Below are 11310 nucleotides of genomic sequence, written 5' to 3'. Positions count from 1 at the left end.
CCGTACATCATCGGTTGGGAAACTACAAATCCCATCATGTTTCTGCATCTGAGAGTCATGCATTGCCTCATGGGGCTTGTAGTTCCACAACACCTGGAGTATAGGGTTGCCACCTTTTCTTCAAGTGAAACCAAAACACTGTAGCGACGAGCGGACATTTGGGGAGAATGAGTTGTGGCTTATTGATATGTAAATAGCGCCACCTATTCATATGTAAATATCACAGTTGAGACTTTTCAGTGGGGGGCCAGTAGCTCCTATCTTATTTTGGTTGCCCCTGTCTCCCTGACATCTAGTGTCCGGGTTTCTGCTGCCGTGAAACCCAGACACAGCATTGAAAACCCGGACTGTCCGGGTGAATCCTGGACAGGTGGCAACCCTACTGGAGTACCTACTCCTACTCTAGCCTCTCATCTTTTATAGCTCCAGGAGGAAAAAGAGGCCCAGCAAGTTCTAGTTTCCGGGTGTTGTGTGTTCCAAGCACCAAAAGTTGTGCCTGCTCAGCATCAGCTCGGCCTGGCAAGATGGAGATATGGTCTCCTCTATGAATAGGGTAGGTGCGGCAAGCTCAGAACCTGCACAGGAATTGTCCCAATTGAACACTAAGTCCAACTTTTCAAACCAGTGTCCTCACCTGAAGTGCATATTGGTTAGATAAGCTTTAAAATCTTTAACATGGAAACCCTGAGATTCCACGAGGAAGAAAAAGGAAAATATGGCCCAATGAAAATAATCTTCTCACATTCTATCCTGACAGGGACAGGAAAAACACTAAGGAGGTGAGGGTGGACGGGGCTTTTAATCTATGTATTTCCTGTCCAGATCAGGTGGGAGGAGCAGTCTTTTGATTGGCTGTTGTTGAGGAGGGGAAATCTAGGGTTATGAAGAGGTTTCACAAATAGAACACAAAGTACAAAAAGAAAGGTGTATACAGATGTATACATTGTGACTACGAGAGCAGATTAACTAATACTGACCTAGTGCCCATGAATGTTAAAGGGTATCTATAGTCAAAAACTAAACAAAATAATAATATGCATTTCTATACTAAATTTCCATAAGTTCAATCCCACTAATATGAATATATACATTTGTAAACTTGCTATTTGAAGATGCTCATAGGATATAGTTTCTCAATGCACTGACCAAATTTCAGCCCTCTGAATATGCACTTGCTTGTGTTACAACCCTCTCAAAGCCTGCCTTCTGAACTGCAACTCAATGTCTGAACAATGTAACATTATCATTGCTTGTTAGAAGCAATGCATAGTGGGATATGTAGTCTTGAGAAAATGAGATTACATCACATCATACAGCAGGGAAAGAGACGCAAAGCACACTGGAAATCCAGGAAGTTGTTAAAAGTGACGGGCAGACGGAAGGCAGCACTCACTACATAAAGGGGATTTTTCCAAGTGAGCTTTGATTGCAAAGACAGCGATAGTATGTATTCCTATTACAATGCTGATGCTATAGCATATATTAGCATATGCTGTGACTTTAGAGCTCCTTTAAATTACAGAGTACCATAGTTGCGTGCAGTTTCTTTTTTAATTTTCAGTGATGCTTCGCTATTTAGCTGGCATATCTTAGCACCCGAGACGTAATGCTGCCGCATGGACCATAGAACCCACATATACCCAATTTATAGCCGTCAACATTTTAAAATCATTTTCACAGACACTGTAAAGTTACAGCATACTTTTAAGTTTGTGAAACCTAAATATTGTTCTTTAAAAATAATAATTATAGTAAAAGTCCAGGAATAAGAGATCTCCAGATTGTGTGATAGAAATGTAGTGAAGTAAATAATACTTACCTCTGTGCTACCAATACAGAGACCTTCAAAGTGCTCCATCTGCTGCTTTGCTATCACTGAAATCCCGATAGACATCTATGAGGTTGTCATGTAATTATAGATACCCTTTAATGTCCTGTTCTGTATTATGCACTTCACTGGCCCTCCTTTAATTTCTAACTTACATGCCATAAGCTGTATTTAGACAACATGCTGCTCTAAGATAATGCAACTGATTGCTCCCTTTATGCAGGTAACATCCTTTTTAGCTTGTGATTATTTGTGCAAAAGAAAAAAAAACAAAGCAAGAATGTGATATTGGACTACTGGAGGCAGTGTGCTGTCTGTTTTACATGCAGAATTTCTAGTCAAATGTTCAGATCACGAAAGGAAAGGTATATACACCGATCAGACATAACATTATGAGAGATGAAGTGAATGACATTGATTATCTCATTACAATGGCACCTGGAAGTGGGTGAGATATATAAGGCTGCAAGAGAACATTTTGTCCCTGAAGTTGATATGTTGGAAGCTAAAAAAGTGGGCAAAAGTAAGGATTTAAGTGACTTTGACAAGGACAAATAGTGATGCCTAGACAACTGGGACAAAGTGACTACAAAACTGCAGCCTTTGTGGGATCTTCCCGGTCTGCCGTGGTCAGGACCTACCATAAGTAGTCCAAGGAAGGAAAATCTGTGAACCAGCAATCTGTGGTCAAGGCTCACTGATGCACGTGGGGAACAAAGGCTGGCCTGTGAATTCCGATCCAACAGAAGAGCTACTGTTGCTCAAATTGCTGAAAAAGTTAATTCTGGTTTGGATAGAAAAGTATCTGAACGCCAGAAAAAGGTGCATCACAGTTTGTTGTATATGGAGGTGCATAGCCAAAGATCAGTTAGGGTCCCCATGCTGACCCGTGTCCACCATCAAAAGTGCCTACAATGTGCATGTGAGCATCAGAACTGGACCACAGAGAAATGGAAGAAGGTGGCCTAGTCTGATGAATCATGTTCTTTTACATCATGTGGATGGCTGGGTGCTGTGTGTATCACTTACCTGGGGAAGAGATGGCACCAAGATGCACTATTGGAAGAAGATAAGCCGGTGGAGGCAATGTTCTTCTAGGGAACCTTGTGTCCTGCCATTCATGTGGATATAACTGACACATACCACCTGCTTATATGTTGTTGATGCCAAGTACACCCCTTCATGCCAACAGTATTCCCTGATGGCAGTGGCCTCTTTCAGCAGGATAATGCACCCTGCCACACTGCAAAAATGGTTCAAGAATGTTTTGAGGAACACAACGAGCTAAAGGTGTTTACTTGGCCTCCAATTCTCCATGTATCAATCCAATTGGGCATCTGTGGGATGTGCTGGAAAAACTAGTCCGATACATGGAAATCCCCCCTCACAACTTCTCCTAACAGCTTGGTGCCAGATACCACAGCATACTTTCAGGGATCTAGTGGAGTACATGCCTCGATGGGTCAGGGATGCTTTGGTGGCAAAAGGGGACCTCAATATTAGGCAGGTGGTCATAATGTTATGGTTGATCGGTGTAGTTTCATGCTGCTTGAGCTACAAAAAGTCTTATGACTTCTGTCAACAGACTTTGTACACCTTTCCCATTATCGTTGAGTTGCTGGACTTGCCTAAACACGTCTAGGGGTGGATAGACCTGGGAAAATTAAAAATAAAAGGTAAGCCCCTTCTGCCCTGCTGACCTAGATACCAAATCTGATCGCAAACTTTTTTTAAGTGCTTTTATTTTAATTGATCATTTCAGCTCTGTGAAAAAAAATTAAATGTGATGTGGCAAGTTCATACCTTGCTGATTCAATTGCTTCAAAGTCAGAAGCTGTACAATGTGAAAATAGAGCGGAGAAACGCTCCAAAAATATGCATTCCTAAAAGACTGTCTGGTTGGGGGGCAACTCATGTAACATCTGTCAGTCACTTTGTGCAAACTTTCACATGCATGCACATCAAAAGGGATCATAATGTCCCATATGTGAAGTAACTCCTCATTTTAGATTCTAAGTGCCCATGTGCAGGACCCCTCTGTATTGAATTTGTATTGTAACTGTACTGTCTGCCTTCATTTTGTAAAGCACTGGACAAACTGATAGCACTATATAAATACTGTATTATAATAATAATTGTTAGGGATGCACCGATACCGGTATTTTGGTACCAAGTACCGATACATTTTTTTCGATACCAATTACCGAGTACCGGAAGTCCCATTCAGAAAGCCAGGTGGCGTGTAAAGACTCGCCACCCGGCTTCCCGATTAACAAGAAAGTCTGTCCCCTCTCACCTCAGCATGTCCAGCCCGTCACCTCCGGGGCCTCTCCAGCCAGGAGCGGCTTTCCTCCGGTACCCAGCCGTAGCCGTCTTGCTGGCCAATCAGGAAGCTGGGCGCCATGTAATGACGCAGCGCCCTGCTTTACGATTGGCCGGGAGGCCGGCTCCATGCTCCCTCGTCATGGGATGCCGGGCGCTGAGTCATTACATAGCGCCCAGCTTCCTGATTGGCCAGCTTCCCGACCAATCAGGAAGCTGGGCGCCATGTAATGACGCAGCGCCCTGCTTTACGATTGGCCGGGAGGCCGGCTCCATGCTCCCTCGTCATGGGATGCCGGGCGCTGAGTCATTACATAGCGCCCAGCTTCCTGATTGGCCAGCTTCCCGACCAATCAGGAAGCTGGGCAGCACGTCATTACACGCTGCCCAGCTTCCGGATTGGCCGGGAAGTCGGATCCTGCTCTCTCATCACAAGTGACGAGAGACCATGGAATGACTTGCTGCCCGGCTTCCTGATACAGGAAGTATTGAGCTAGGCATCGGAGCATTTGGGCGAGTACGAGTACTCGGCCAAATACTCGGTATCGGCACCGATATCGATACCACTATCGGTATCGGTATCAATGCATCCCTAATGATAATAATAATCATACACAGCGCAGAGCATGATTCTAAGCTTGTAAGGTCTATGAAGACAGCTTTAAAAACAGCTTTAGCAGGGAAGACAAGAAAATGAGAAATGGTGAACGCTAATATTTGCAAACTTGTCCATATTAACTAAATAAAGAAAAATACTTAATATGCCTGTAGCTAATGTGTTTTTAAAATGCTATTATCCTTCAATGTTATCTTAATCTCAGATTTTTTCTACTGCATGTCTGTCTAAAGCCATAGCCACCTAGTGGTAGCAACATGCGAATGCATCTTACCTTGTAAGATTGTGATTTTCCTCTTCTAGCGTGGACAGGCGACTGTCTGTAAAACCATATACTGACCATTAAACATATACTAAGCATGCTCTGTGCACAGATATTGCACATGCTCGAATTTCTGAATAAAATTTGAAAACAAAAGTAAAATATGATGAGCGAACAAGAATTGTATCAGATTTTTGATTATTACCAGGCATTAAAAAAGTGCAAAAATAATGGTTTTATGCCAGAGGTACAAGGAGCCAAACTTTGAAATCCGGCTTCTGCTTTCTCCATGATACATACTTCTGATTAGGCACCAAGAACTTCACTGAACATTCTTATCACAAAGGTCTCTACAATACAATGAAAGCTTATGCTGACATTCTAGAGGTCATTTCTACGCTCATGTTTATCAAAAATGCTTTGAAAAGCAGAAGGAATTTGGGATGCGAAGGAATGGAAGGAATTACATGCAGTCCAGGTAAATCGGGTAAGTTATAATAATATAAAACCTTTACCAAACTCCTCCCTTTGCCCTGTTCATCAAATTATGCAACATTGATTAGTTAATGAATACAGACTTCAGGCGCAGACTAATCTAGCATGTCACTGCCCTAGAGCAGGATTTAATGAAGAACTGCTCGTTTTTCTCTAGGGGCCAGCATACAGAAGATATACTCACCTGATCCTTGGTCCTACATCAGTGAGTGCTCACCTCTTTCCCTCGCCGCTCTGGCTGTGGATTGTCCCTCAGCATTCTCACATCTAAGGCTGGGCACACACCTTACAACCATCAAAAGACTTTTGTCTTGCGATGGTTGTAAGGTACTTAAAAAAACGTACGATCTGCCTATCTTGCATAGGCAGATTGTACTTGCGATGATCGCAAGCCACGCCCCCTGAGGGGCGGGCTTCCGATGACCGCAATGCCGAACGGGCAGTGTGCGCTTGCGCTCACCGGTTTGTACGGCTTTTATCCTACGAACATGCCACAAACCCGCCGAACATCGTACGATGCTCGGCGGGTTTTCGAACATGTCCCTAAGTTAAAAGTCGTGCGACCTTAAAGTAGTAGAGGTCGCACGGCTTCCACACACCTTACGATAATCGTACGATCGCGGGATTTCCGGCGATTATCGTACGATTATGGTAAGGTGTGTGGGGACCTTAAGGGCTTGTTCACACCAGATCTGGACCAGATCCGCATGAGTTTCTGCATATGCAGTGCCACATTGACACGTTACGGACCCCTTTTTTAGCCTAAAATGGGCTTTTAGTGCATTCCCGAACGTTTGCGTGCCATTTTTATGCATTTGCATGGGGTTTGGTGCATTCCAGAGCAAAATGGAGCATGCTGCAGTTTTTCCACATGCTCTGGAACTGAACGCTGTGTTGTGAACTAGAGCCCAAAATACCATTGGAAAACATTGGATGCATGTTTGATGTGTTCTGTAACTGCTCTGCATCTGCTCCGCACTTGGCGTGAACAAGCCCTAATGCAGGTGAATAGCCTGCATTAGACATGATGACGTCAGGGAGACATAGACCGCCGGAGCCCAGAGGAAGAGGCTGTGGGGACTGGTCTAGCAGCCAGGAGGGATCGAGGATCAGGTGAGTGTATATATTTAATTAATTTGATCCCCTAGAGACTAAAATGAGCTTTTAACCCTTGCAGTGCAGGGGTAGCCCCAGTGCATGGGTTAACATTTTAGATTCCTGGAGTTCCTCTTTATTCTCTGGTGCTCCAGTGTCCTCTAAAATTGGTGCTCATACCTGTATGCTAGATCAGCAAGGAATCAGCCATGAGGAATAATTGCCACCTCAGTCTCTAGCTTGCCGCATGCTTCCAGCATGGCCATTGTTCTGCTTTTGACAGATGACACTGAATATACACACTGCCTGACTTTGAATAAGTAGTAGGTAGAAAGTAACTAGATTTGTCTGCATCTGAGGTCTATACGAGTAATTCTAGGAGGGAAAATATATGTTGTAGTATACTGTATAGAGTATATAATATATATTTGTATCAAAGTGCACTTACTTTTTGTGAGGAGAGATTATGGTAGATTTACCATGCAAACGTGCAGTACCTCTGCTTATATAGTAAATGACTGATAGGTAATAGGTGGTTGATACATGAGGAAAGGACTATTGGGGTGAATTAATCGTTTGAGGTCTGTGTGGAGGACCATGCCAGTCCCTAGTCCTGAAGGTGAGTTGGCCCAGTGGTGAGACAGTGTTACCCTGGGTTAAATGGGTAATTGCCAGCAAGAGCTGCTGTTAGCCGTCTCTATTAGCTGTGTGTTATTACTGGCTTTCTTGACCCATATTCTTTGAGTTTTATGTCTGTGACTTTTTACCCTCTTCATACTGTATTCCCCCACCTCAAACTCCGTTGGAGAGCCAGTGAGTACACCCGCATCAAACTTTCTTGGAAAGCTAGCGAGTACACCTACCTCAAACTCCAATGGAGGGCCAGTGAGTACACCCACCTCAAACTCTCTTGGTAAGCCAGTGAGTACACCCACCTCAAACTCTCTTGGTAAGCCAGTGAGTACACCCACCTCAAACTCTCTTGGTAAGCCAGTGAGTACACCCACCTCAAACTCTCTTGGTAAGCCAGTGAGTACACCCACCTCAATCTCTCTTGGTAAGCCAGTGAGTACACCCACCTCAGACTCTCTTGGAAAGCCAGTGAGTACACCCACCTCAGACTCTCTTGGAAAGCCAGTGAGTACACCCACCTCAGACTCTCTTGGAAAGCCAGTGAGTACACCCACCTCACTCTCTTGGAAAGCCAGTGAGTACACCCACCTCAGACTCTCTTGGAAAGCCAGTGAGTACACCGACCTCAGACTCTCTTGGAAAGCCAGTGAGTACACCCACCTCAAACTCTGTTGGAGAACCAGTGAGTACACCCATTGTGACAGAATGTGTCAAAGAACTGATTTTTGTGTGTACTAAAAATTCAGCATTGTAACAGCCATAATTGTTAGCTAGAGGAAGTGTAGACAGTATTTACAAGATTATGCTATATTAATACTACTTTTATTTATTCAACTATGTTATATAGTACATGTTTTGGAGCCAATACACAGTCTGAAACTTCATGACAGGGTCGATGAGCTAAAGGGCTTAGGGATCCCAGGTCTATATGGTAAAATTGAATGAAGTCATGAAGAAATTAGTATATAAAAAATAAGTACCCAGCTGTGCTCTACATCCAGTGCAACACAATGTGATACACAGTTACATTTAGGCTGTTCAAATAGTTGTATGCAGATGACAGATGTACTTTAATTGCCCCTGGCACATGATAGTAGTGTGTGCACATTCTATTACTAGATAGCTGGATTGGTAGTGCATTTTGTTTTACTTTTTGTTTCTGAGAGATTCAGGGTATGAATCAGGGTATAGATCCTAAGTGCTAAAGTTCTACAAGCAATAATTTGTCATAAAGCAAAGTACCTGCAGCACACCATGTTATCTTATTATTTGACAAAGCAGAATTACAGGCCTCTGGAGAGATAAGAAGTATAAAAGCACACCCTTAAGAGCCCAGCATGAAAATAATGTATCTATTGGAATCAATGTAGAGGGTAAGAAAAACAGAGCACTTGGAGGGCACATGAAAAGTGGTTGAAATGTAAGACATACTATTTTTCTTTATGTTGCTCATCCATTTGTCAAGATCTTCCATCTCGATTTCCATCACTGATGGGGTATCGTCTTCAAAGATAGGGCTGAGACACGGGAATAAATAGAAAATGTGTTGATTCTGAATAATACATAGAAATCCACATGGGTCGTGTAATGATTCCGTCTCATATGTCTTATCAACTGTAGATGCTGCATCAAGCAGAGAAATACATATTATACAGGTAATACTTTGTGAGAATATATTATGAAGACATGTCCTTTTGGTGTCTTGTGAGTCTACAAAATCCATGAAGTATTGTAATGACATACAAAGTGACATGTCAAGGGGTGCAGCTATTATTTAGTGCATATCAAATGAGACACATGGTCACATTCCACAGCTGGACTGTGCCATCTGTGATACTTTTTAATTTGCACTAACAGTTAAATTTTCAGTACTAACATTCGTGGTGCCTACGCCATCTTCCTTGGTCCGAAAGTACAGCTAGGACTGAGAAGACAGAGACAGACACTCCCGAAGGCTTGTCCTGCAAATATAAAACCAATCACAGACAATACTCAACTGTGTACATGTGAATGTAAGTTCAAAAGTTGTTTTCATTTTTTTGTTTGCAGCTTTCATTAAAAGAATTTGATTTGTGGTGATCCTGCCGTGAAGGTCCTTGTTCAGGCACTTCCTGTTAGGTGGTGACATCTCCCAACTGCTCTCCTATGTTGTCATATATGTTTTGGTGGCACAGAAAATACATGTAATGCAGTTAGGGTTAGGATCTACTTATAAAGCCCATCTCCATGCAAATATTGACCCCCATCTAATCCCCCATAACCCATCCTGCACATGTCTTTTTTCCTTACCATCAAACAAAATATACTCACCTAAGTCCACCATCCGGGGCTCCCATCAGAGGTGTTTCTGGGTGTGGGGGACCTATTATTCAGCGCTGCAGATGGGTGGCAGCCAGCACAGGCACAACTCAAACATCAGACTTTTACAGACGGCACTCCTTTTCTGAATCCTGAGAAAACTGGAGCGTCATGTGAATGCAGCTTTAGTTTAGTAAAAAGGGCATTTAGATTTTTTTAGGCTTTTTTTTTCTAATGGCAGCAATTACTTGTGGGCAGGGGAGGCATAGAGGAAGCCCAGAAATCAGCTTAAAAGAAACCGTACTGAGAAAATATGTAGACTGCTGAAATTTAATGAAAATGCCAGATGCCTGTTATGGCTTCAGTTCTGAGCCACTGACCCAGAAGTAGTATGCAGATCAAGAATTGTGGCTTTTCTCTTAATACTAGGTCCATGATTGGTCCATATCAGTGATGCAGAAATAAATAAGGCCAGGCAACTAGCATTTGAAGAAGGTGGTCAGCAATAGCATCGTATATCTTCCCTTTCATGGAAGTATTTTTCAACTATGGACCCTTATTTAATAAGAAAATTGCCCTAACATTGACTAGTCACTGACGGCCACAATTCGCACCTTCAGACCCAGATGCGATTTAACAGCTGCTCTTGAACATTCAACTAATTCTGCTGTTTTGCCGATACTCGCTTCATGGCTCCGAGCGCCAACAATCATCCCACGTTCAAAGGCTGTTAAATCGCATTGTTTACCCATATATCTTCAGAAAAAAAAATAACTTCTACTGTCGTGGTAAACAACCTGCTTCCCTATTTATAATGGTCTGGCCCTCTAGCAACTTCAGCGCAAAATTATAGCCAATTATAGCTACTTTGCCTACAAACGTCAGGTGGTCATAATAATCTGGCCACTCAGTGTATATTATACAGTCCTCAGCTATATATGGTCATCCAGAGCATTATTTAAATGTGCTGCAAGTGGTACATTAGTACCAATACAAGTAGTACAATACTGAAAAAAAACACAGAAGTGTGGGCAGCCCGGTGTTTGGTAAAACAATAATTTGCAATAAATGAATGGTACATGCCATAAACAAAGTAAACCAGAAGGGAGAGGCTATGCCGAGCGTGAATGTAACCTGACACAAAACCTCTGGGCAAAGGAACATTTCCTGTTCTGTCTTGCAGAATACAAAAGGGTGGAGGACGTAATACACAGTGAGTGTACTTAAACAGAAGCAATCTTGTCTACATATAGCATACACAAATAATATTCACCTTTTAACATCTTCTTTTGGCGGCTCATCTGGAAGTGGAAAAAAATAAGAACATTTAAAAAGAAATCCCAGTTCTACATCCATATTTAAAAATCAGAAGTCTAACCAAAACAGAACTCTCAAACACTGTTCATACTCATGGCCATCCCTATAATACCTCAGGAGGCATCTTTTTGCAATGTTTCCCCTTTATAGCAGAGCATCCCAGGTTGCTAAGAGTCGGACAGGGAGATGTGCAAGGGCCAGTTACAACCAATTGCGGTGCGTTCCAGAGCAGTAGCTCCTGGAACACACAGTAATCACACACTAAACTTCCCCCTTCGTTCTGGGGCAGGAAGGGGCAGCATGCAGCATTTTTTCACGTTTGCAGTGGACTGGAACTCAGGCCACGTGTCAGATTGCACTGCGGGCGGGGGCGTGGCCGCAGTGCCATTGACTTCAATGCACTGCCAGGCCTCCTCCGCCCCAGAACAAAGGTGGGAGTTAAGT

The 11310-nt window shown here is 43.0% G+C and overlaps 1 long non-coding RNA gene across 1 annotated transcript in view; it reads right to left on the bottom strand.

Moving 5' to 3' along the window:
- The window catches only part of LOC108795743, a 22846-nt gene extending 11995 nt beyond the window's left edge, over positions 1–10851 (bottom strand). The window contains exons 1-3 of the long non-coding RNA XR_001941764.1: positions 10823–10851; positions 8683–8768; positions 5041–5086 (exon numbers count right to left, since the gene is read on the bottom strand). This is a non-coding gene — a long non-coding RNA (uncharacterized LOC108795743). The remainder of the gene's footprint in view (positions 1–5040; positions 5087–8682; positions 8769–10822) is intronic.
- Positions 10852–11310: the final 459 nt, after the last annotated feature.

This window comes from Nanorana parkeri, unplaced genomic scaffold (genome assembly GCF_000935625.1).
Source record: "Nanorana parkeri isolate BGI_ZX_2015 unplaced genomic scaffold, ASM93562v1 scaffold1001, whole genome shotgun sequence".
Classification (NCBI taxonomy): domain Eukaryota; kingdom Metazoa; phylum Chordata; class Amphibia; order Anura; family Dicroglossidae; genus Nanorana; species Nanorana parkeri.
This window is presented reverse-complemented; position numbering and strand designations above follow the sequence as displayed.